The 24,940-nt window shown below is 43.6% G+C and overlaps 1 protein-coding gene and 1 long non-coding RNA gene across 3 annotated transcripts in view; one reads left to right on the forward strand and one right to left on the reverse strand.

The window, feature by feature from the left end:
• Window positions 1-1,125: 1,125 nt before the first annotated feature.
• Window positions 1,126-24,902, reverse strand: LOC141097348 (uncharacterized). The gene is made up of 2 exons (XR_012233921.1): window positions 24,519-24,902; window positions 1,126-1,800 (listed from the first exon to the last, which is right to left on the reverse strand). It is a non-coding gene; the product is annotated as an uncharacterized lncRNA (long non-coding RNA).
• Window positions 22,113-24,940, forward strand: part of ZFHX3 (zinc finger homeobox 3) — a 96,228-nt gene continuing 93,400 nt past the window's right edge. The window contains exons 1-2 of one of the 2 annotated variants that reach the window (XM_073584421.1): window positions 22,113-22,181; window positions 22,254-22,501. The gene's annotated coding sequence lies outside the window, so the exon portion shown is untranslated. Of the gene's footprint in view, window positions 22,182-22,253; window positions 22,502-24,940 lie in introns of those variants that run through there. The other variant, XM_073584438.1, reaches the window with a different exon arrangement.

Genomic DNA, 24,940 nt, shown 5'->3' on the forward strand with positions numbered 1-24,940 from the left:
TGATTTAGTTATTGCCAACACCTGTTAGTTGCCACAGGTAAGTGACAGGTGCTGTTAATTACACAAATTAGAGAAGCATCACAGGATTTTTCGGACAGTGCCAATACTTTTGTCCACCCTCTTTTTTATGTTTGGTGTGGAATTATATCCAATTTGGCTTTAGGACAATTCTTTTTGTGTTTTTTCATTTAAGACAAATTAAATGAAGATAATAATACCAAAGAATTTGTGTTTGCAATCATTTTCAGGAAGAAACTGAGTATTATCTGACAGAATTGCAGGGGTGTCAATACTTTTGGCCACAACTGTAGATAGATAGATAGATAGATAGATAGATAGATGTTTTTTTTAGCATAGTAATAAAAAGGTGGTTTTCTATTATAGGGAGAAAAGATATCAAGAAAGTATAAAGATAGATAGATAGATAGATAATGATATAGATAGATCTGAGACAGACAGATGTATCTTCTCTGCTTTCTAGGGTACACAGAATCATGCAGCGACATACAGTTGCCATTATTGCTGGGCAGACGATAATTGATGTATTGCACATTGGGCTTTTGCATGGGGACCTCTTACACTGATCCGGGTACCAGGGCAGGGGCCATTATCTTAACTCCTGTCTAAATCTGATGTTTGTAAAACCACAAAAAAAAATCTGAAAACACTAATTAGTTCCCCAGGGGTTGTAATGCTAACTTCTTGCTGCTCCCTTCTCATATGCATCTCTGCTAGGCTGCAGCTGAAGAATTACTTAACTTACCACCATCTTTTACAATGAACTTAATCCAAGTCCGACTGCCCAATCTAATGTCACATTTTGACATTACCCATAACAAACCTGGGGGCTACGGCCTCACATTTTGCCATTGGGCTTTGAAGTTTATAATTACACCCCTGGGCCTCCTCTTCAGTGTGCAAGCGCGCCGTACTCTAGTGTCATGGTCACACTGGCTGACAAAATTGCGCTGCTGATAGTTTCAGGTCATGTTTGCATATCGATCTTTGCATAGACATCATCGTCCCTTTTTGTATATCTCAATGTGCATTTGCTGGACGATTAAAAGAAAACAAACAAAATGCAGAGAACACCGCACACATGAGAATAGACCACACTACAAGGACTGCTTGTAACATATTTATTCATTCCATGTCAAAGCAACATGTAACTAAAAGAGAGAAAAATAAATAATGAAAAGTTACAAAGTGAATATATATAGCATAGCATTTATCAGGGACTGCAGGAAGCCCCTGCGCTAGGGGAAGTAAAATGTAATTATGAGCTGCATCACATGGGTCTTTTGGCCAGCAAGCACCATCGATAATTACTCGCCTGCTTTCTGTATTTTTTTTTTGTAATATTCTAGTTTTCTTAGCAGGAGCTTATCAGTAGAGGACTAGTAAACCTGCAGCCAGGTAGTCCAACCACGCCTCTCAGCTCTGATTGGCAGTTTTCTGCACAGTGTGCCCAAAAGCTGCCAATCAGAGGTGTGGGCGGGGTTATAGAGAGCTCAGCATTCAGAGAGCTGCCTGATCTGCAGCAGAGAAAATAGTTTTTAATCAAAACTGCAGCAAGCAGCCCAGTAAGTGACACATTGCTGAAATCAGGGTTTCTGCCAATACACCATGCTGTCCTCACATAGTGTAGCAAAAAAAACCTTTAAGAAGAAATATCTTTGTAAAATATATGTATGATCTGAAAATACATAAATGTAGCTCTATACAGGCCACCTTGGGACAGACTTTGTGGTCATCTGGTTCCTTGAGCGTTAGAAAGCTGGAGATCATCCCAGGATTTATCTTGAAGAGACAAAAGGCAGAGACACAGCATTAAACCAGTAGAAATCCTCCACCTCGTGCTTAATTGACATATTTGCAGGCTGAAATAACACATCCTCGGCGCTCACTACTGTACACAGCGTAGTAATGACTTTTGGCAAGACATTTTGTTTTCATAGACTTTGTTTTTGGAGCAAGTTTCTCGAATCAGAAGAATCTCTCGGGATATCATTTTTGAAGATTTCGGTTCATTGCTAACCAACCATTAAAGATGATAATGTGAGACCGCCGCGTCGCTGTGCCGGGTCCGAGCCTGCGGAAATCGTTTACGGACGTGATTTTAGGATGCTTTTTTGCCCTAATTTTGGAGAAGAATATTTACAAGGCAGCCTTACACTGCTAGGAAAAATCTTACCGTTGTAACAAATGGTTTGTTGCCGGATCGGCTCGTAGAGGAAGACTTTTCCATTGTCACTAATATGATGATGGATAAACATTTCTCTCTCCATTTTCTAGAACCAGATGGCTGCAGTGAATGTGAATCCTAGCTACCCATCCTATTACAGAAGCCCAAAATCCTAAATCTTTCTTAGTTGCTAAGAGTATGTTCACACAGAGTACAGTACAGACCAAAAGTTTGGACACTTCTTCTCATTCAAAGAGTTTTCTTCATTTTCATGACTATGAAAATTGTAGATTCACTCTGAAGGCATCAAAACTATGGATTAACACATGTAGAATTATATAATTAACAAAAAAGTGTGAAACAACTGAAAATATGTCTTATATTCTAGGTTCTTCAAAGTAGCCACCTTTTGCTTTGATCACTGCTTTGCACACTCTTGGCATTCTCTTGATGAGCTTCAAGAGGTAGTCACCAGAAATGGTCTTCCAACAGACTTGTTGGCCCTTTTGCCATCACTCTGCGGTCCAGCTCACCCCAAATCATCTCGATTGGGTTCAGGTCTGGTGACTGTGGCGGCCATGTCATCTGGCGTAGTACCCCATCACTCTCCTTCTTGGTCAAATAGCCCTTACACAGCCTGGAGGTGTGTTTGGGGTCATTGTCCTGTTGAAAAATAAATGATGGTCGAACTAAACACAAATCGGGTGGAATAGCATGCTGCTGCAAGATGCTGTGGTAGCCATGCTGGTTCAGTATGCCTTCAATCTATAATAATAAATGCCCTAAGCAGCTTCCGGTTGTAACAACTTCCGTCCAGTTGTAACCGGTGACGTCACCGCACACCTCTTTCCATGTTAACCCTCAACACACCACTCCTCCTCAACACACACACTCCTCTCACCTTTCACCATCTCCACTTACGTCCACTCACTCTTTCACTCCACATACGACCCTTTCTCTCACTCCGTCTCTCATACTCACGCCGTTATCGCCGCTGACCCACGATCCCCGACATCTTCTTCCGCCGGCGCCATCCTGGATCCAGACGTCCTCCACGCCGGCGACATGTTCTTGCGGCGACGCCATTTTGGATCGGCGAAATCCTGCGATACTCAAGATGGTGTCGCAGCAAGAACATGTCGCCGGCGTGGAGGACGTCGGGATCCACGCCGGCGACATGTTCCTGCGGCGACGCTATTTTGGATCGGCGAAATCCTGCGATACTCAAGATGGCGTCGCCGCAAGAACATGTCGCCGGCGAGGACGACGTCGGGATCCAAAATGGCGTTGGCGAAAACTCACGAGATTTTGCCCACGCCATTTTGGATCCCGACGTCGTCCACGCCGGCGACATGTTCTTCCGGTGACGCCATCTTGAGTATCGCGGGATTTCACGATACTCAAGATGGCATCGCCGCAAGAACATGTCGCCGACGTGGACAACGTCTGGATCCAGGAAGGCACCGGAGGAAGAAGATGTCGGGGATCGTGGGGCAGCGGCGATGACGGCGTGAGTATGAGAGACGGAGTGAGAGAAGGGGTCGTATGTGGAGTGAAAGAGTGAGTGGAGATGGTGAAAGGTGAGATGAGTGTGTGTGTTGAGGGTGAACATGGCAAGAGGTGTGATGCTATCGCATCCTCCCGATGCGATAGCATCGGGCCATAATCTAGTTTTGAATAAATCCCCAACAGTGTCACCAGCAAAGCACCCCCACACCATCACACCTCCTCCTCCTCCATGCTTCACGGTGGGAACCAGGCATGTAGAGTCCATCCGTTCACCTTTTCTGCGTCGCACAAAGACACGGTGGTTGGAACCAAAGATCTCAAATTTGGACTCATCAGACCAAAGCACAGATTTCCACTGGTCTAATGTCCATTCCTTGTGTTCTTTAGCCCAAACAAGTCACTTCTGCTTGTGGCCTGTCCTTAGCAGTGGTTTCCTAGCAGCTATTTTACCATGAAGGCCTGCTGCACAAAGTCTCCTCTTAACAGTTGTTGTAGAGATGTGTCTGCTGCTAGAACTCTGTGTGGCATTGACCTGGTCTCTAATCTGAGCTGCTGTTAACCTGCGATTTCTGAGGCTGGTGACTCGAATGAACTTATCCTCTGCAGCAGAGGTGACTCTTGGTCTTCCTTTCCTGGGTCGGTCCTCATGTGAGCCAGTTTCTTTGTAGCTCTTGATGGTTTTTGCCACTGCACTTGGGGACACTTTCAAACTTTTCCCAATTTTTCGGACTGACTGACCTTAATTTCTTAAAGTAATGATGGCCACTCGTTTTTCTTTACTTCGCTGCTTTTTTCTTGCCATAATACAAATTCTAACAGTCTATTCAGTAGGACTATCACCTGTGTATCCACCAGACTTCTGCACAACACAACTGATGGTCCCAACCCCATTTATAAGGCAAGAAATCCCACTTATTAAACCTGACAGGGCACACCTGTGAAGTGAAAAGCATTTCCAGTGACTACCTCTTGAAGCTCATCAAGAGAATGCCAAGAGTGTGCAAAGCAGTAATCAAAGCAAAAGGTGGCTACTTTGAAGATCCTAGAATATAAGACATATTTTCAGTTGTTTCACACTTTTGTTAATTATATAATTCCACATGTGTTAAATCATAGTTTTGATGCCTTCAGAGTGAATCTACAATTTTCATAGTCATGAAAATGAAGAAAACTCTTTGAATGAGAAGGTGTGTCCAAACTTTTGCTCTGTACTGTATGTTCACACAGTTCTTTTTTTTCACTAACTGAAAAATCCACATCTAAAACCCCCCTGCTAAAAGAAGTTTCATAAGAACACATTTTTTTTTACGCTGCTCCGATTTTTTGCGTTTTTCAAAGTGTTTTTTGAGTCTTTTTTAATTATATAGGATGTGGTTTTTTTCGTGTGCCAAGACCTTGCTAAAAACTGCAGAAAATTGCAACAAAGACAACATATTTTCTAACACGCTTTAAAAACAGGTGGAAAAAAAAAATAGGTGACATTTGAATATCGACGCGGGATTCACACCAAAAACTAAAAGGGCCCAAATACTCCAAGTGACCATATCCTGGACGAAAAACACCTGGTCAACATTTTCTGTCGAGGGAGACTACGTAATAGATAGTTGTGACCCAGACAAAATCAGCGGGTTCTGCTTTTTGTACTGGCGCGCAGAGGTTCGAGGTTTTGGACACCAAGAATAATGTAGTCTGCAGATAGAAGCTGATATCGCTCTATTTTATAGGGAAGAAGCTGTGCCGCTAGGATAGGCGAACAGGTGATATATGGTGTTCATGAGACAACACCTTAAAGGGTTAACCGCGGGTGCAAAGATGTAAAGTAGATGTAAAAAAGGCAAAATTGTAATTTTAGGTCCAGGCCAGGTGGGAGAATAAAAATAAAGTCATTAGCTATTAGGTATGCTGCCCATTTCTTGGGAGACATGGCTGCCAGAGCCGAGCGTTGAGCAGTCACTCCAGTCAGTGCTATTTGACATCATACATGTATATAGGTGGAATCTGGCAGGTCCCAAGACTCAAGTATAGAGAGGATGAATATTTATCAGTAAGAAGGGATTGGTGGTAATTATCCTCCTACATTTTCAGCCGGATCTGAGATCTGAATATTCGTGGGCAGCTATTAATTGGTATAATTATGGAATTCATTTCCATACACATTGCAGTTGTTTAAGCTTATGTCTGTACGGGGAAAAGGAAATGACAATGACTCCGAGCAACATAAAGTGGAGCTGAGGGCAGTTTTCACGATTTTATCCGCGTGCTATCAGTTTTTCACTGACTTTTTGATATGAGAAAGAAAAATTTGTAATTCAAAAAATGGTCCATGTTTCACCACTTTTCTTGTATGAAAAAATATATAAGAAAAGTGGTGAAACATGGACCATTTTTTGAATACAAGAAAAATAACTGGTCAGTATTTTTCATCGTATTTTGGCCACACACACGTTGAGTATTTGGTCAGTACTTTACATCAGTATTTCTAAGCCAACACTAGGAGTGAAACGAGGAAAAGTATAATAGAAACACAAGCTCCAGTTCTATATTTTTCACCCACTCCTGATTTTGGCTTACAATTACTGATGCAAAATACTGACCAAAATCAGAACGTGGCCTTAGTATGCCAAAACCAGGAGTGGAATTTACAGAGAAAAATTTTAATTGAAAGATTGACACTTTTGCTGTGTTTTGGAGACACTCATGTTTTTCACATACAAGTAGGGAGGAAATACTGATGTGGGAATAAAGCCTTAATGATTACAGCAGGGGAGCGGGTTGTGTACAGATTTTAAAAGTACAGAAGGGGCAAAGCATCAGCAGCCTCAGGGAGAGCAGAGAAAACAGTCTGTAGATAAGTAGGAAAGGAGGTGAAGAGGAAATAAATGCAGGATAGAAGCTGTGCTGACACAAAGAGCTCACATCCAGCCTATATTACTGTTAGATAAACTCCCAGAAAAATCTGGACCTAGGAGAAGGCTGCAAACTGCATATCAGCGGTCTGAAAATACATTAATGAAAGTATAAAGACTACAGAAATTTAATGCAATTATATTAAATAATGTGATTACTAACGTATATGTAAAAATCATTTATTCCATGTCAGAAGAGATTACTGCATGCTTCCTTTATGTCCATCACTTTATAATGGCGTTATTCCTAAGCCATGCTACGGAGAACTGTTGGGTAGCATTTAATAAGTAGGAGCTCTTCTGCGTCACCCCGGCTCACATATGGAGAGGAGATCAGCGACACTACTAGGTGTAAATAACACGGTCTCAGAATAGATGCCAATTACAAATTAAGTAATAGTGCAATGCAAAAAGCAACAAAATGACTCTTCACATTCAGTTATTATAAAATACAGAACATTTTAATAATGGTAGCAATTAAATACCCTGATTATTGGTTGCAGCAGTTGTCATTGTCAACATATTCTATTACAGCTCCCGATTAACCATGATTTACCATTGAGCACAGGATGGGAGCACACACGTGAGCTATACATTACATGCATCTTGTTCCCTTTCAGTCTGGGATCTCTGTCAGACCCCCAAAATCTATTATCCGGCGCAGTGTGCACCTATACGTCATGATAGGAACCCGTTACTGGCGGAATATCTATTCTATGGATCCCTATGGGTTTTATGAAGATGACAATTATACATAATTCATACTCTCGTCACAGCATCTGATCTCGCCGGCTTTGGATGGTTGCTGATATTGTGGCTGTACGACGCAATACCATTGTGGGGAGTTGCTATAGATCCAGGATGAAGTGTGTTAGTTAATCGTGAGATTTCTTTTTTTTTTTTTTTTTACGTATTTGCAACGGAGATTCTGCAGAAAATACCACAAGGCAAAAATATGCACAGAATTTTCACCGCATTTTCCGCAGGGAATAGACGGCAGATACCTCTGCAATGCAATCTGCGGTGAATAAATTGACACGCTGCAGATGTGAAATCAGTTTTTGCGCTAATCCACCTCCATAACGCAGCCCTTAATAGTCACTGCTAAGAAACCATGTATATAGAAAGTGGTTGGGCGCCATACTTATTACTTTAGTTTTAGGGGTCACTTACTCTGCAGATGGCTCTTCAGGAAACCCACCACTATCAATGGGTTCGGCTGACAGTCTAAGGGTCTGGTGATACAACCGTTTTCTCCACATCTGAAAAAATGGCTTCATTATTCTGATCAGACTTTGATCGGAGCGGCATAAGTTTTTCTCGGATGCGGAGAGGAAAAAAAAAAGTCTGTCTGTGAATATCAGATCGCACTCGGATGTCAAACCCTTAGACTTGCATTTCCAATTTTGATCAAAGTCAGACATTTCACCATTTTTTTCCCGTGGACCACTCAGCCTGAGGGTAAAATCAGACATGTACGTACACAGCCCCATAGAATATCATAGGTTTGAGTGCTATCTGTAAAAACCACAGGTAGCACTCGTCCAAGAAACTCAGTTGTGGGCACAAGCCCCAATATACATCAGGAGCCCCGACTCTACCTTGACGAATGATTTCTGCTTGCCGGTCCTTTTGTTCTATAACAGATGAGCTGCTGCCAGAAATGTTTGGCAGTGGCGCTCTCGTAGAGAACACAGTAGTGCTCGTCAGAGCCAACGCACCTGTGTATGGGATAGTTGGGCGAGATAGCTCCTGACCAGTAATGGAGAGCTTTAGGGTTTGCACCAGATGAAAAAAAGTTCTCATACCTCGCAGATATGTAAGGTCCTCTATCCACCGCATACCGTTACGGTATGTACACACAGGTCGCATCCAATGCCGCCATAGGGTAACACTGAGATTGGACACAATTGACGGATATTACTGCCATATTACCAGGACTCGTGGGTGACTCCGGGTCGCCACGTTTGGCGTTTTGCATGTGAGTCTAAACACGACAATAATGGCAGCCTCTAAAACATGGTTATTAGTAGTTGTCATCTTGTGCCTTACCACGATTTTATTACAACTCCTGTTTGAAGTCTGATTTATTATCCCTGGAGTTATTGTGGAATATTGTCTCAGTCGCTGTCCACGGGGGGCTTACAACCTAATCTTCGTGCACTTGGTTGCTATCACTGCCTTGCAGTACGGGCGTCCTGTATGTGGACCCAACATCTGCATGGAGTTTGCATGTTCTCCTGTGTCTGTGTGGGTTTCCTGCAGGTATCCACTCACACTCCATACTGGTAGGTTAATTGCTTTCCTATGAAATTAGCCTTAGTGTGTATTAGCAAATTAGTTTGCGAGCCCCACAGTGACAGGGACGCATGTAAGTGATAAATCATTACTCTATAACCTCTCCAAAACTGCATCTAAAGGTGGTCTTCTGGGGGGGAGGATGGTCTTACAGGGTGCGGAATATATGGTGGAGCGAAATTTGCAAAAGGAAATCTGATGTAAGGTTTTCTAGTATGTATGGGTGTATGGCGTATAGACTAAGTACAGCGCTATGGACCATGGCTGTGCTACACTGAAAATCGGATTTTCTCCAAGTTGTCGTGTCCGACCCTTGGATACTCTTTAGGTTTCCCTCTTTTCCACGGCTTCTTTCAATTGCTTGATGTTCATTCCTGTGTCATACTGGAAATACATTAGTACAAGTGCGCTTTAGGCACCGTTCACACCGCTTTAGGCACCCTGAAAGGTTAAGGTGAGTATGGATTAAAGAGTTTCCAGAAAATCCCCGCGAGCGTCAATACTTTTGATATTTTTTGACGACGGAGGAGACATAAGGCGCGTGCTGTCACCGCCACCGTCGCATGCGGCACCGCACCGGGCTGTGTTGCACATCAGACACACACGGCGCAGGGAAGGTGCTCCAGGGTGACAGGTATTGTAGGTGAAAGTGAGAGCCTGGAGGGGGCATGAAGGACCGGAGTGGTGTCACCCTGCACTCCAGGCTGTCATGTGCTGCCTGCCAGGTACACAAACCAGGAGGAAGCCCTGGTGTCTGCGCAAGTAGGCCGGGGACCTGACAAAGGCTCCAGCACACCGACGCTCTCCGCAGTAGCACTTCCAGCCACCGGCTGCTTTATCTTCATTCAGCTTTACGTTGTATAATACAAATATATTATTATTACCGCATTTCTGGCCGTTTTATTTTTACTGGTAGTATTAGTAGGGAGACAAATATTAAGAACATATTATTTGCAGCATTATATATGTAGTAGTAATGGTAGAACTGTCACTGCCATTAAAATGATTAATATTACCATTATTATTATCATCAATCATTCATTCTTGTCATATTATTAGTATTACTACCAGTGTTATTAGCAGCAGTGATGTCTGATAATTAGTATTACTGGCCGTCATATTTCTTGTAGTCGTATTATTGTTGTTACTTTCATAGCCGACTCCATAGGTATCACTGACAGTATTAGTAGGAGTATCACTGCCAAGATCATCGTCATCACGGTATTATTAGTATTACTTCCAGTATTATTATTAGTAGTAGTAGTGCCAGAATTATTAATACAGTTATCATCATCTTATTATTATCAGTAGTATTACGTCAAATAACAGTAGTAGCGGCGGTATTATTATAATCATCGTCATATTATTAGAATAACTGCAGTGTTATTATCAATGACAGTATTATTATAATCATCGTCATATTGTTAGAATATATGGAGTATTATTATTATCGATGACAGTATTATTATTAGTAGTATTAATATTATTACTATTAGTGCCAGCATTATTAGTAGTATTGCTGCAGTATTATTGTCATTATTATTAGTAGTATTATTAATTGCAATATTATTATTAATAACTCCAGTATTATTATTAGTAGTATTAGTATGAGTATTATTATTATTAGTTCTTTTAGCACCAGGATTATAAGAAGTACTATTAGTGCCGGTCTTATTAGTAGTATTGTTACTGCCAGTATTATTCTTATAATCTTATTATTATTTTTATTATTATTTATTCTTATTATTATTTTCCAGTATTATTATCATTGTTGTTTATTTCCGGCTGTGTTATTGTCATTATTATACATATTATTAGCAGTATTAATTATTATTACTATTTTTACAGCAATCATTGTATTGCTGATGAGAATAATAACAGCAGTAATCTCCCAGTATTTTTCTTCATCCGTCTCTTCAGTATTGCCTTTTTTTTTTACAGTTGTCTTCTTAAATATCGCCTCGTTGTCCGGTAGCTAGCAAAGCATTAAGCGCATGCAATCAGGCGCGGCGAGGAGCCGAGGACGCGGTGTGCCACCATTACTAGGGTGGGCTGTGTGATGTCAGGACGCAGACTGCAGCGGCCACGCAGATGGATGATGATATTTTGCAGGAGGCTTGCTTCGCTTTCGGGCTGCTCGTCGCTTTATTATTTTTATTATATATACTTGTATTTTATTTTTCCATTTTTGCTCCCAGTGTTTTTTCATCCTCCTTGTCTGTTTTGGCACTTTGGGGTATGTTTTATATTTCATACAGCCTTCAAGGCCTTTCACTTTTGTGAATGGCACTCCCTGGGTATGGTGGAAATGAAGAACAAAAAAAAAAAATGAGATGCACATACCGGGGATATCAAGCCAAACCTGAAATCCTGGCTCTTGGTTTCTCTCCAGAAAATTATTTCCTTTGGCGCTGTTAATCTTGACATTAGACATAGTAACTACTACACCGACCTCAGATCCACCCCTGCCCGGACGTAAGAGCGGTGACTAGAGCCAGGCTCACAACAGGATATATGTGACGCCCGATGATTAGGTTCCTACAGAGACAGGATTTTTGTGTTATTATTTTTGTTTTTGCATTTTATGAAATGCAGCATTGCCCAGATTCACATAAGGAGTTCATGCGGCAGATGTCTGCTACTAGAAGTAAGTCAGCCGACAGATGTTACATGTCAAGCAATGAGGGAAGATGAATTCTCACTCAGAAAAAGACGACAGTTCACGGCGGCCTCAGGCCTGCTTTGTTGTCAGCCATATTTACACCACATACACCTGTGACTTTGCTCTACAAATTGCAAAAGGGGGATTGCAATAGTTGCTGCACTTATTTGCAGATTTAGCTGCAGCAGGACAGGTCTTAGACCTAAAAAGCAACATGCAAGGCATAGGCGAACTACACGGACACCCCCTATTTTTGCAGGTGCCATTTATTGATTAGGAGAGCTGCCAATGTCATTCACACATGTATATTCATGGAGGTGGGGGTCCTCAGGAGAGATAAGTCAGTGGGTAGGGAGACAGACATTTCCTGCTGGTAAGGCCTCACTCAGACGTCAGTGATTTTTCTCGTACGTAAAGACTCGCACTGATTATCATCAGTGTTTTGGATCAGATTTTCATCAGTGTTTGGCCAGTATGTCAGTTCATACCATCGGTATAAAAAAAAATGGAAAAATTGCAAAGCTTCTCCTATACATGGCAATGTTAAAAAGAGACTGCACCCAGATGGCTTTGAGTGATTTTTCTCGTACGTAAAGAAGCGGACTGATTTTTATCAGTGTTTTGGATCAGATTTTCATCAGTGTTTGGTTAGTGTGTCAGTTTACACCATCAGTATTTCATTAGTGATTTTCTCATATGGAAAAAAAAAATGGAAAAATTGCAACGCTTCTCCTATGCATGGTAATGTTAAAGATAGATTGCACCCAGATGGCTTTGAGTGATTTTTCTCATACGTAAAGACACGGACTGATTTTCATCAGTGTTTTGGATCAGATTTTCATCAGTGTTTGGTCAGTGTGTCAGTTTACACCATCAGTATTTCATTAGTGATTTTCTCATATGGAAAAAAAAAATGGAAAAATTGCAACGCTTCTCCTATGCATGGCAATGTTAAAGATAGACTACACCCAGATGGCTTTGAGTGATTTTTCTCATACGTAAAGACACAGACTGATTTTCATCAGTGTTTTGGATCAGATTTTCATCAGTGTTCGGTGATTTTGTCATTCTACACCAGGGTTCCCCAACTCCGGTCCTCAAGGCCCACCAACAGGTCATGTTTTCAGGATTTCCCTTGTATTGTACAAGTGATGCAATTATCACCTGGGCAATACTCAGGAAATCCTGAAAACATGACCTGTTGGCGGGCCTTGAGGACTGGAGTTGGGGAACCCTGTTCTACACCATCAGTATTTCATCAGTCATGTTCTCATATGGAAAAAAAAATTGCAAAGCTTCTATTCACTGCAAGTTTAGAGACGGACTGCACACGACTGGCTGTCAGTGATTTGTCACCAACCCATAGACTGTAATGGGAACTTCTTTTATCCAGAAGAAATCTTAGGCCTCATTTAGTTAATGGTCTTTTTTGCTTTTTTCATCCATATGTTGGATCTAATATTTTATCTCCAATATTTATCCATTTTGGGTTCATTCCTGTGTTTTCACCATCCGGGTGGCATCCAATTTTCTGAACTTCCAAGCTGTAAAAATGGACATTTGCATGAGACAAAGTGGCATTCGTGGATTGTTTTTTTTTCCCCCGTATACATTAATTTGATTGGGTGACTTAGATCAAACCTGGCTCAAAATCGGATTTGTCTGGTTTATCTTTGCAATCGATCCCCTTCAAATGAAAAACTGATGTGTGAACAGGGGCTTAATGAGACCTATAGATGGTTCCAAACATTGTGGGGGTAATTCGCAAAACAAAGTTGCTTTTTTTTTCTGCAGCATATTTTATTGCACATTTGACGCAGGTTTTTTGTCCTTTTTTTCCCCCCCGAAAGCCTTAGGTTCGGCATTTTGTGCATTTAGAAAAAAAAAATCACCAAAAAAAATGATGGTATTTTTTACAAACCCCGAAAAGAAACGTGACATGTGAAGAAGGCATAGTACGGTAGTCTTGAAATGACTGATAATGGGAGCAACGCGTTGCAGTGAGCTGGATAGGCGAGATAGGATTAGGTTCTGCGTCCCTTTAATATACATCATATGTGACAGTCGTCCCCGAGGCGTGGGGCGCATCGTGCCTCCTTCTTCTGCGTTATTTCCCCGTCCTGGATTGAGAAGCAGCATCAGATGTTTTCTCCCATAAGAACATGGCAGCCGGCCTCGTGAGGGACAAGCGGCCGAGATAATCGCAATCCCTATACCAGTGTTCTGACCCAACAGAACAAAACTCATTTTCCAAAAACACAGACACACACAAAAAAAAATCACCTCGCGGTATCGCAGACATCAGTCCTACATTTCCAATAAGCCCGACCCAACACCCGACACTATTTATTTTCTACAATCTGAATAATGCATAAAGCTGCTCTGGAAATCTCACCGGCAAAAAGAAAAAAAGGGGGCATGTCGGAAGACGGGGGCAATTTAAATCACCGGCTCTTTATTTCACTCGGTGGCGTGAGAGGCTTTTAGGAAGAACCAGTGTAATTGTGCCATTAACATTCTTGTCTGAGTGTGACCGTGTGTGTGAGTGCGCACGGATACGGTGTCTGCTGCAGACGGTACCCTGGATTATTATTTTTTTTTTAAACTTTGCAATTAAATTTTACAGCATTTTCATTATTTCCAATATATATGTATTGTAATGATGCTCTGTATTTATGCTCAGGCTGAAATTTATAACCTACAGGTGTGTGCTTATAATGAAGAGCTTTATGGCCTGGGCTGGTTACTGCACATTTTTCAATACACAGCTGCAAAGGGCTTTTTTTTTTTTTTAAGGCCTTACTTCCGTCACATACTTATGTGTGTGTTTAAAGTGTTCAGCCCTCCGAACAGCTCTCACTGCCAACGTACATGATAGGAGATGTAGATCCATAGTTACAGGCCGAAAGGTAGATTTCTGATTACTATAGCATTTATATATGTATTAGAATATCGGAAACTAGGTAGGTAGATAGATAGATATTAGATAGATAGATAGATATGAGATAGATAGATAGATATTAGATAGATATATATTAGATAGATATTAGATAGATAGATATTAGATATGAGATATGAGATAGATAGATATTAGATAGATAGATATTAGATAGATAGATATTAGATAGATAATAGATATGATAGATAGATAGATAGATAGATAATCAGCGCCAGTGGTCTGTTACAGATGTGGGCATTTGCAGTGTACCACCAATGATGCCTCCAGCTGTTCATGTTTGGCTTTTCCTTAGTCACGGGGGGCAGACAAGGCTACACATAATCTAGGTGGGTCTAAATAAAGATTAATGATGTATCATAGATCAATAGCCAAGGACTCAATTTATACCAATATCTGAATAGTTTCCAATAATGTAATTCATATATATATATATATATATGTATATATGTGTGTATATAGAGAGAGAGAGAGAGAGAGTAAAATTAGAATTTCCGATAGCACTTATTTTCCGAATTTCCGGTAAGACACGTAACGTCATCTTGCAGGTCAAGTAGCGAAATTGAGATTTCCATTGTAGAATATTTTCTTTTAGAATTTTATTTCTGTCTTCCCACAGCTTCACCGGCCGGACTTTCTTTTTATGAGAGTCCAATAATTCACAATGCAAGAATATTCGATCATATGGTCCAGTGTTTACGCAGGGCCTAATAATGATGGATATAAGGGATGTTATTGGACTTAAGATAGATAGATAGGTAGGTTTCCTTATATGTCCATGTAATGTATTTTATAAGATAGCACACTATTACTTAACCATTTATAAAAGTGCACCGTAATGTCCCGCATTAATCCCACCAGTGAGGATATGGGCCATTTTACTGTTCCCCTGTATTAAATCCCAGTAAGAGCGCAGCTGGCTCCATAGACAGTAATGAATGACATACACCTGGACATGAGGCCGAATTAAGGTGTCGCACTATAATCTCCAAAGCAGGCTCGCACATCAGAGAAATATCGGATAAGGGACCCCATAGAGGATTAGCAGACACTGGGAACACTGCATTATCAATAAATCCCAAGGGTACAGGAGGCCCCCCAAAGCCAGCAGCGACCACAATGACCACTCAGTGCAGCGAGAAGGTGGGAGCCAGATGTTGGATTCCCCATGACAGACACACTGGACCGGCAGTCGCTCAGCCAGCTATAACAGACCACCACAAACACCCTGAACGACAAAGCTACGTCACCCTTTGTGTAGCCCACCTCACGCTGCAGACCCTTGTGAAGACATAAGCATGGACGCAGAGGTGTTTGCATGGACCACCTAAGGATTCCTAGATTTTGGCTAATTTTCTATGAGAGGAGAAGGAAAGCAGCCTATATATATATATATATATATATATATATATATATATATATATATATATCTGCAGAAATAAAATAGTATTAATGTGAATCTATATCTATTTATAAATCTGTATAATATATATATATACGGTATATAATATATGTAACAATCCAGAAAAACAGCAGCACTGTCTACATGGGGGCAAATCTTCCCTAAGGAGACTGGCAAAGCTTCCTATCAAAGATATGTAAAAATCCAGAAAAGGAGGCAGCACATCCAAGATAGGGAAAAGTAAAGATCCTTCATTCACCAGCACCAGCTAAAATTCAGCTCAGTCTATGGAGTATATGTCCAACAACGTGAGGTATATATATATTTATACGGTATGTGTGAGGGTCTATATAGATATATTTATTTACTTATTTATTTATTTTTTTTTGCACATGGCATATAAAGATATTTCTATTTGTATGTGTACATACATATTTTTTGTTTGCACATGAATTCTTTTGCATTTTTGTTTTATGAAAAAACTAGGTGTAATCAGAAAAATATATCTATTAATGATATGTAAAGGTGGAGAGGCAGGAACCCAAGCTACAGGCCACAGTCATCTTACCAAATCATGCCCCTACAGTAGGGGTATTTGGTTGATCGAGAACTCTCACACCGTTGTATTAATCTATAAATGTGACATGATAGGTCTGGGCCTGTGTTAAAGCGCAGGGGTCAGGCAGCGAGTGCAGGGGGCAGCCTGATGATGCCATGTACACAGGAGATAATGATATAGAGGCAGCCCCCGGAGCGCCCGTCCGCAATGGCGCAGCCTCATATCACCGAATACGGCAATATCACATCAGTTACATACCTCTATTGATATTATTTTGCAAAAATAACATATTTAGAGATTATATTACAATTTGAATCTGTATGGCATATTATATACACACATTTTTGTATAGATTTTCTGTAGATAGATAGATAATGTATGTATATTTACATACATACATATTACCAAGTTAATGTGATAGTGAGATCTGGAAAGAAGAGTAGTAGATGTGTGAAAAATACGATGAAATAAATGTGATTTTACATTTAGTTAGTATTTGACCCAGATATATAGCCTGCAGCCCTCACATGTGTATGCCCCAAACTAATGCTCAGCAGTGAGGTCTTTGGCAAGTACTACGCAATGTAAAATGAAAAATATCCTGGTGTTGTGGGGTATATGCATATTCAACCCTATAGAATATATTACAGACAGAAAAGATGATAAATGTCATCAAAAGAATAATAGATGATAGATAGATAGATAGATAGATAATAGAGGATAGATTATAGATAGATAATAGATAGTAATAGATAGATGATAGCTAATAGATATAGATAGATAGATAGATAGATAGATAATAGAGGATAGATTATAGATAGATAATAGATAGTAATAGATAGATGATAGATAATAGAGATAGATAGATAGATAGATAGATAGATAGATAGATAGATAGATAGATAGATAGATAGATGAGTTACTCATTGAACAGGTCTGCTCTATTTGATATCTGTTTAAGATCTATGTCCTTATCTCTCTCATCTGTCTTAAGTCTCACATATATTTTCACTTCTACATGTATATAAACATAGACACATACAATAATTGTATTTTATATAGCTACTTAATTGTGAACCCAGGTGATGTTAATGACATGGTGTATGTGTCTAATATATTAGATAGATAGATAAATAGATAGATAATAGATAGATAGATCATAAATAGATACATAATAGATAGATAGATATAGATAGCACCATATATTGTATGTGTTTTAAGATTCTTAATATTATTTTGCAAAAATAACATATTTAGAGATTATATTATTATCATTATTACTTATATACTATAATTATACACAGTGTATAGAAAGACAGAAGGAGAGATGCACACTATATGTATATTCTAGAAGATGCAGCTCTTCCCTGTACAGTGTATATATGGTATGAATGAATACACTATTTGCAATATATAGATACACACAGATATATATCCTGTGCCTCAGCGCTTTTCTCTTTTCCTATCACACACACAGACCTCCAGGGAGACCCCCAGGCCAGTGCACCCCTCCGTACCCGGTCCTGCTGTAAGCCCTGGAGAGGTGCAGGTGGGCTGCACAGCTAGTGGGGGCAGCTGGGGCACTGGCACCAGTCTATGTGTGGGGGCTGTTTACCCTTCCAGTCCTGGAGCCTGTGACCAGCTGTTGGGTAATGGGGGCTTCCCCCTGAGAGAGCTGAGTTCTGCCCTGTGCTGACCCCTCTCCTGCCATCATGTGCCCCCATGCTGCCCTGTCCTGCACCCACTCCCCCACCCCAAGCCCCTCTCTCCTCCCTGGCTATTTCTGGGACATCTATCTCCCATGCAGATGAATGGGATTCCTGCTGTCACTTGTGCCCCATAGGAAAGGTTGGAGTTATTCATGGACATTACCAGGACCCTCAATAATCCGGGGGAGGGGGGCACTGCTGGGAACCATACGGACTACACTCAATGTGTCCCACATCTACTGTGTCTCTCATATAAATCCGTGCTGTGCCCACGCGTGTTCTGCGTGCAGTGGAACTTTCCCCGGACCTCGCACTGCCATCACAACGAAGCCCCGGCCGCCCCCCTGTCCCCGACCCCCACACAACGAATATGCGACCTGCTCGGGGTGCAAAGCCTGCCGGTAACGAATAACAGCGGATGGCACCGGCCAGGAGCAACAGGCAACGAACCCCCCTCCGGGAGCTAATGCGTGACCCGGCGCACGAGTGCCCAGGAAAGGGGGCATGTCGCCGACAGAGCGACAGCACGAGGCAGAGAAAAAGAATAACAAGAGATGGTACATGTAGATATAGTGTATATATATATATATATATATACTCACAGAGACTAGAACAGGACACAGTGATGGCACCCGGGGATGTATATGTGCAATGTGAGGGGCCACATGCTGCTCATCATAAATCCTATACATATATATTACATCGTTATCTGTACACGCAGTGGAGTTGTAGGAAATATGAGGGTCTAGCAGCCAATAACACCCCCAATAATGGAGAAGAGAGGGCGATCTCCAGTGCAGCGGAGGGTGCGGAAGGCTGAGCTGCGGGCTCTCCTCCAGTGACCGGGGACACAAGTCTAGTATATATATATATGTGTAATCTATAGGCACACAGCCCTGCAGAGCTCTCTCCTTCTGATTTGTACAATCGGAGTCATTGGCGATCATATCGTGCAGTGTATATGTGCAATAGGTTTTATGTGTATACATGTGTGTGGGTGTATATATATATACACAGTATATACATACACACACAAATATCTATATATATACCGACCCAAATATACTTATATATATATACACCTACATATACACTCATAAATACATATATATATATACGCACACACATATATCTCTATATACACACATATACATACACTGACACAAATATACATATATATACACACACACCTACATATACACTCATAAATACATATATATATATACACACGAAGGTATACATATGCAGTATATACACACATACACAAATATATACATATACCGACCCAAATATACTTACATATATATATACACACATACACTAATACATATATACACACACACACGAAGGTATAAATATTCAGTATATACACACACATACACAAATATACATATATGCACACACATTTATACACACATATATATCTGTACACACACACTGTAGAGCTGGGACACACGGTGTCTGGTGATGGCACTAGTACAGTCATAGGCTCCAGCTCCGGGGATCCCCAGTGCAGGGGCTGTAGGGGATCTCTCTTACCTGAGCAGTGCAGCCCCCTGAAGACTCCTGCCCGGAGACTCCTGCCCTCCATGTGGGTGACAGTAGCAGGGGCCTCCCCTTCCCACACTGTACAGCCGAGCACACTGCCGGCTGCCATCATCCATCCCAGTGCTGGCTGAGTGCAGGTGGCTGCTGCTGTCCTGGGAGGAGGGGGGGCAGCTCCTGATTATTTGTGTCCGACCACACAAAATACCTCAGGGTCAGTTTTCTGACTACACCCCCCTTGTCCCTCCCTATCCCCCGCCACAGTTGCCCTCTGATCCCCTGTGATCTCTTTAGTGATGCCATAACTTGATCCCAACTTTTTCCCTGGTGACCCCGCCGCCATCCTCCACACATGTACCGGTCACACTGAGTGCAGCGCTGCACATCTGAGCCCCCCAGCGCGGCTGCGTCCTCCCTGCACCCCCTGGTATGTAGGGGTGCTACTCCTGCCTCCTCCTCCCCTTCACCATGCATCGCCACAAGCAGCACACACAAGGCACATAATGCTGGAGAACCGACACTAACTTTTCTTCTTATTGCTGTTCTCTCCCTCCTTGCCCACTGTCTTGTCACCTGTGCCCCCTCCCTCCCTGCCCACTGTCTTGTCACCTGTGCCCCTGCCTGCCCACTGTCTTGTCACCTGTGCCTCTGCCTGATCACTGTCCTGTCACTTGTGCCCCCTCCCTGCCCACTGTCTTGTCACCTGTGCCCCCTCCCTCCCTGCCCACTGTCTTGTCACCGGTGCCCCCTCCCTGCCTGCCCACTGTCCTGTCACCTGTGCCTCTGCCTGATCACTGTCCTGTCACTTGTGCCCCCTGCCTGCCCACTGTCTTGTCACCTGTGCCCACTGTCCAGTCACTTGTGCTCCCTGCCTGCCCACTGTCCTGTCACTTGTGCCCCCTTCCTGCCCACTGTCCTGTCACCTGTGCCTCCTCCTGCCCACTGTCCTGTCACTTGTGCCCTCTTCCTGCCCACTGTCCTGTCACTTGTGCCCCCTTCCTGCCCACTGCCCTGTCACATGTGCCCCCTTCCTGCCCACTGTCCTGTCACCTGTGCCTCCTCCTGCCCACTGTCCTGTCACCTGTGCCTCCTCCTGCCCACTGTCCTGTTACTTGTGCCCTCTCCTGCCCACTGTCCTGTCACCTGAGCTCCTCCCTGCCCACTGTCCTGTTACCTGTGCCCCCTCCTGCCCACTGTCCAGTCACTTGTGCCCCCTCCTGCCCACTGTCCTATCACTTGTGCCCCTTCCTGCCCACTGTCCGGTGTCCTGTGCTCCTCCCTGCCCACTGTCCTGTCACCTGTGCCCCCTCCTGCCCACTGTCCTATCACCTGTGCCTCCTCCTGCCCACTGTCCTGTCACCTGTGCCTCCTCCTGCCCACTGTCCTGTCACTTGTGCCCTCTCCTGCCCACTGTCCTGTCACCTGAGCTCCTCCCTGCCCACTGTCCTGTTACCTGTGCCCCCTCCTGCCCACTGTCCAGTCACTTGTGCCCCCTCCTGCCAACTGTCCTATCACTTGTGCCCCTTCCTGCCCACTGTCCTGTGTCCTGTGCTCCTCCCTGCCCACTGTCCTGTTACCTGTGCCCCCTCCTGCCCACTGTCCAGTCACTTGTGCCCCCTCCTGCCCACTGTCCTATCACTTGTGCCCCTTCCTGCCCACTGTCCTGTGTCCTGTGCTCCTCCCTGCCCACTGTCCTGTCACCTGTGCCCCCTCCTGCCCACTGTCCTGTCACCTGTGCCTCCTCCTGCCCACTGTCCTGTCACTTGTGCCCTCTCCTGCCCACTGTCCTGTCACCTGAGCTCCTCCCTGCCCACTGTCCTGTTACCTGTGCCCCCTCCTGCCCACTGTCCAGTCACTTGTGCCCCCTTCCTGCCCACTGTCCAGTCACTTGTGCCCCTTCCTGCCCACTGTCCTGTGCTCCTCCCTGCCCACTGTCCTGTCACCTGTGCCTCCTCCTGCCCACTGTCCTGTCACCTGTGCCCTCCCTGCCCACTGTCCTGTCACCTGTGCCCCCTCCTGCCCACTGTCCTGTCACCTGTGCCCCCTGCCACTTTCCCTGCCCATCACTCCCTCTTCTCCCTCTGTCCCCTGCTCACTGTAAGCACAGTCACTCTCCCAGCAGCTCGTACCCCAGTTCCTCCCCATTCCTTCACCCCCTGACTCATTCCTCCAGACTCCAGGCAGTGTCCCGTCACCTGTGCCCCCTGTCCTAACCCTCCACTTCCTGCCCCTCCTGGAGCCCTTCCTTTGCCCCCTGTCATTCCTGCACAGGACTCGCCGCCTGTCACCTGTGCCCCCTGGCACCACTGTCCCGGCAGCCCCCTGTCATTCCTCAGCACTTCTTGTTGCCCCGGTGGCGGCCCCCGCACTCCCCCGGCCCGCTCCTCTCCTCCCCTGTCCCTCTCTCCCCCCGCTCCTCTCCCCTCTGAATCTCATTGATCCAGGCGCTGGTAATTAGCCCTTCCCGTCGTGCCTGTGTAATGAAGCACATGCGCACTGAATTAATCAGCCATTTTTTGCAGGAAACTAATTAGCAGAATAAAGATCCAAAGAGTTTTTTTCGCTCGGCGACCATCAGATGTGAGCGCGGCTCCTGGTGTCCGGAGCTTCTCCCCCCGGCTCCAGCCCTCAGCCCCGCGCCGCTCCGGGGCTCAGCCCGAGCGGCTTCATGGGACCCCGGGAAGAGCCGGAGCGGACTCATCCCAAGAAGAAGAGGAGCCGCGCGGCAGCCGGAGCGAGCAGCGCTGCGCAGCCGGGAGCGCCCGAGCCCGTAAGTGCCAACTTCTCCCTCCTGCCCCGGGCACTGACCTGAGAGCCGCATGTGCCGCATGTCACCCGGTGCTCCTCTGTCATTGTGCTCCGCTCACACACGGAGGGAGCCGGCGCTCCTCACTGCACATCTGGGCTCCGGCGGGACCGCTGCTCTCACTGCACTCTGCCTGCCACCCTGCCTCACACAGGCGACTTTATTACATGTGTGCCATCTGCACCCACATACCCACCACATACACACTATTCCATACTATATACCATCTGCATATATACCTGCACCCACATACCCATCACATATACTATATACCATCTGCACATGTACCTGCACCCACATACCCATCACATATACTATATACCATCTGCACATGTACCTGCACCCACATACCCATCACATATACTATATACCATCTGCACATGTACCTGCACCCACATACCCATCACATATACTATATACCATCTGCACATGTACCTGCACCCACATACCCATCACATATACTATATACCATCTGCACATGTACCTGCACCCACATACCCATCACATATACTATATACCATCTGCACATGTACCTGCACCCACATACCCATCACATATACTATATACCATCTGCACATGTACCTGCACCCACATACCCATCACATATACTATATACCATCTGCACATGTACCTGCACCCACATACCCATCACATATACTATATACCATCTGCACATGTACCTGCACCCACATACCCATCACATATACTATATACCATCTGCATATATACCTGCACCCACATACCCATCACATATACTATATACCATCTGCACATGTACCTGCACCCACATACCCATCACATATACTATATACCATCTGCACATGTACCTGCACCCACATACCCATCACATATACTATATACCATCTGCATATATACCTGCACCCACATACCCATCACATATACTATATACCATCTGCATATATACCTGCACCCATATACCCATCACATATACTATATACCATCTGCACATGTACCTGCACCCACATACCCATCACATATACTATATACCATCTGCATATATACCTGCACCCACATACCCATCACATATACTATATACCATCTGCACATGTACCTGCACCCACATACCCATCACATATACTATATACCATCTGCACATGTACCTGCACCCACATACCCATCACATATACTATATACCATCTGCACATGTACCTGCACCATATACCCATCACATATACTATATACCATCTGCACATGTACCTGCACCCACATACCCATCACATATACTATATACCATATGCATATATACCTGCACCCACATACCCATCACATATACTATATACCATCTGCACATGTTCCTGCACCCACATACCCATCACATATACTATATACCATCTGCATATGTACCTGCACCCATATACCCATCATATACACACTATTACATACTATATACCATCTGCACATGTACCTGCACCCACATACCCATCACATATATACACTCTTACGTACTATATACCATCTGCACATGTACCTGCACCATATACCCATCACATACACACTATTCCATACTATATACCTTCTGCATGTGTGCCTGCACCCACATACCCATCACATATACTATATACCATCTGCATATATACCTGCACCCATATACCCATCATATATACACTATTACATACTATATACCATCTGCACATGTGCCTGCACCCATAAACTCACCACATATACACTATTACATACTATATACCATCTGCATATATACCTGCACCCACATACCCATCACATACACACTACACCATCTGCATATGTACCTGCACCCACATGCCCATCACATATACACTATTCCATACTATATACCATCTGCATATGTTCCTGCACCCACATACCCATCACATATACTATATACCATCTGCATGTGTGCCTGCACCCATATGCCTGGATAGTGCACCTCACCTATAGACCCATCTCGTGCACTTATTATAGCCAGATTATTGCATTGCATGCCATCTGCACATATACATACCTGCAGCCATACGGCGGGCTAGTGGGAGCACATCACATACCCAATGTTAGATTTCCTCCTGCATTACTAGGTCACTGCTCTGTGCATTTCTCTGCTCACACTTCTCAGGAGCTGAGGGTACATCACTTACACCCTGTTATTTCTTACATATTGTCTTTCTCCAGGTCATATGATGGAATTGATACAATGTAGCAAGATTTATAAATAACTTCCTTTTTTTGGTGGGGGGGGGGCATTTTCTTCTCTCTGGATTGTGCATTGGGTGTCCTAGCCTTGTGTTTCCCCCTGGATCGCCTTTAAGCAATGTGTGCCTTTGTGGCTTTACGGCTGGTCCGTAGACATCAGTGCCTTGGCTGTCACCTTGTGTGCTGAGAGAGGAGACCATACATCAGTAGAGGAGCCTAGGTCGTTGATGCTCGCAG

Source organism: Dendrobates tinctorius, unplaced genomic scaffold (genome assembly GCF_039654945.1).
Source record: "Dendrobates tinctorius isolate UK_male_01 unplaced genomic scaffold, ASM3965494v1 ptg000009l, whole genome shotgun sequence".
In the NCBI taxonomy this organism is placed as follows: Eukaryota; Metazoa; Chordata; class Amphibia; order Anura; family Dendrobatidae; genus Dendrobates; species Dendrobates tinctorius.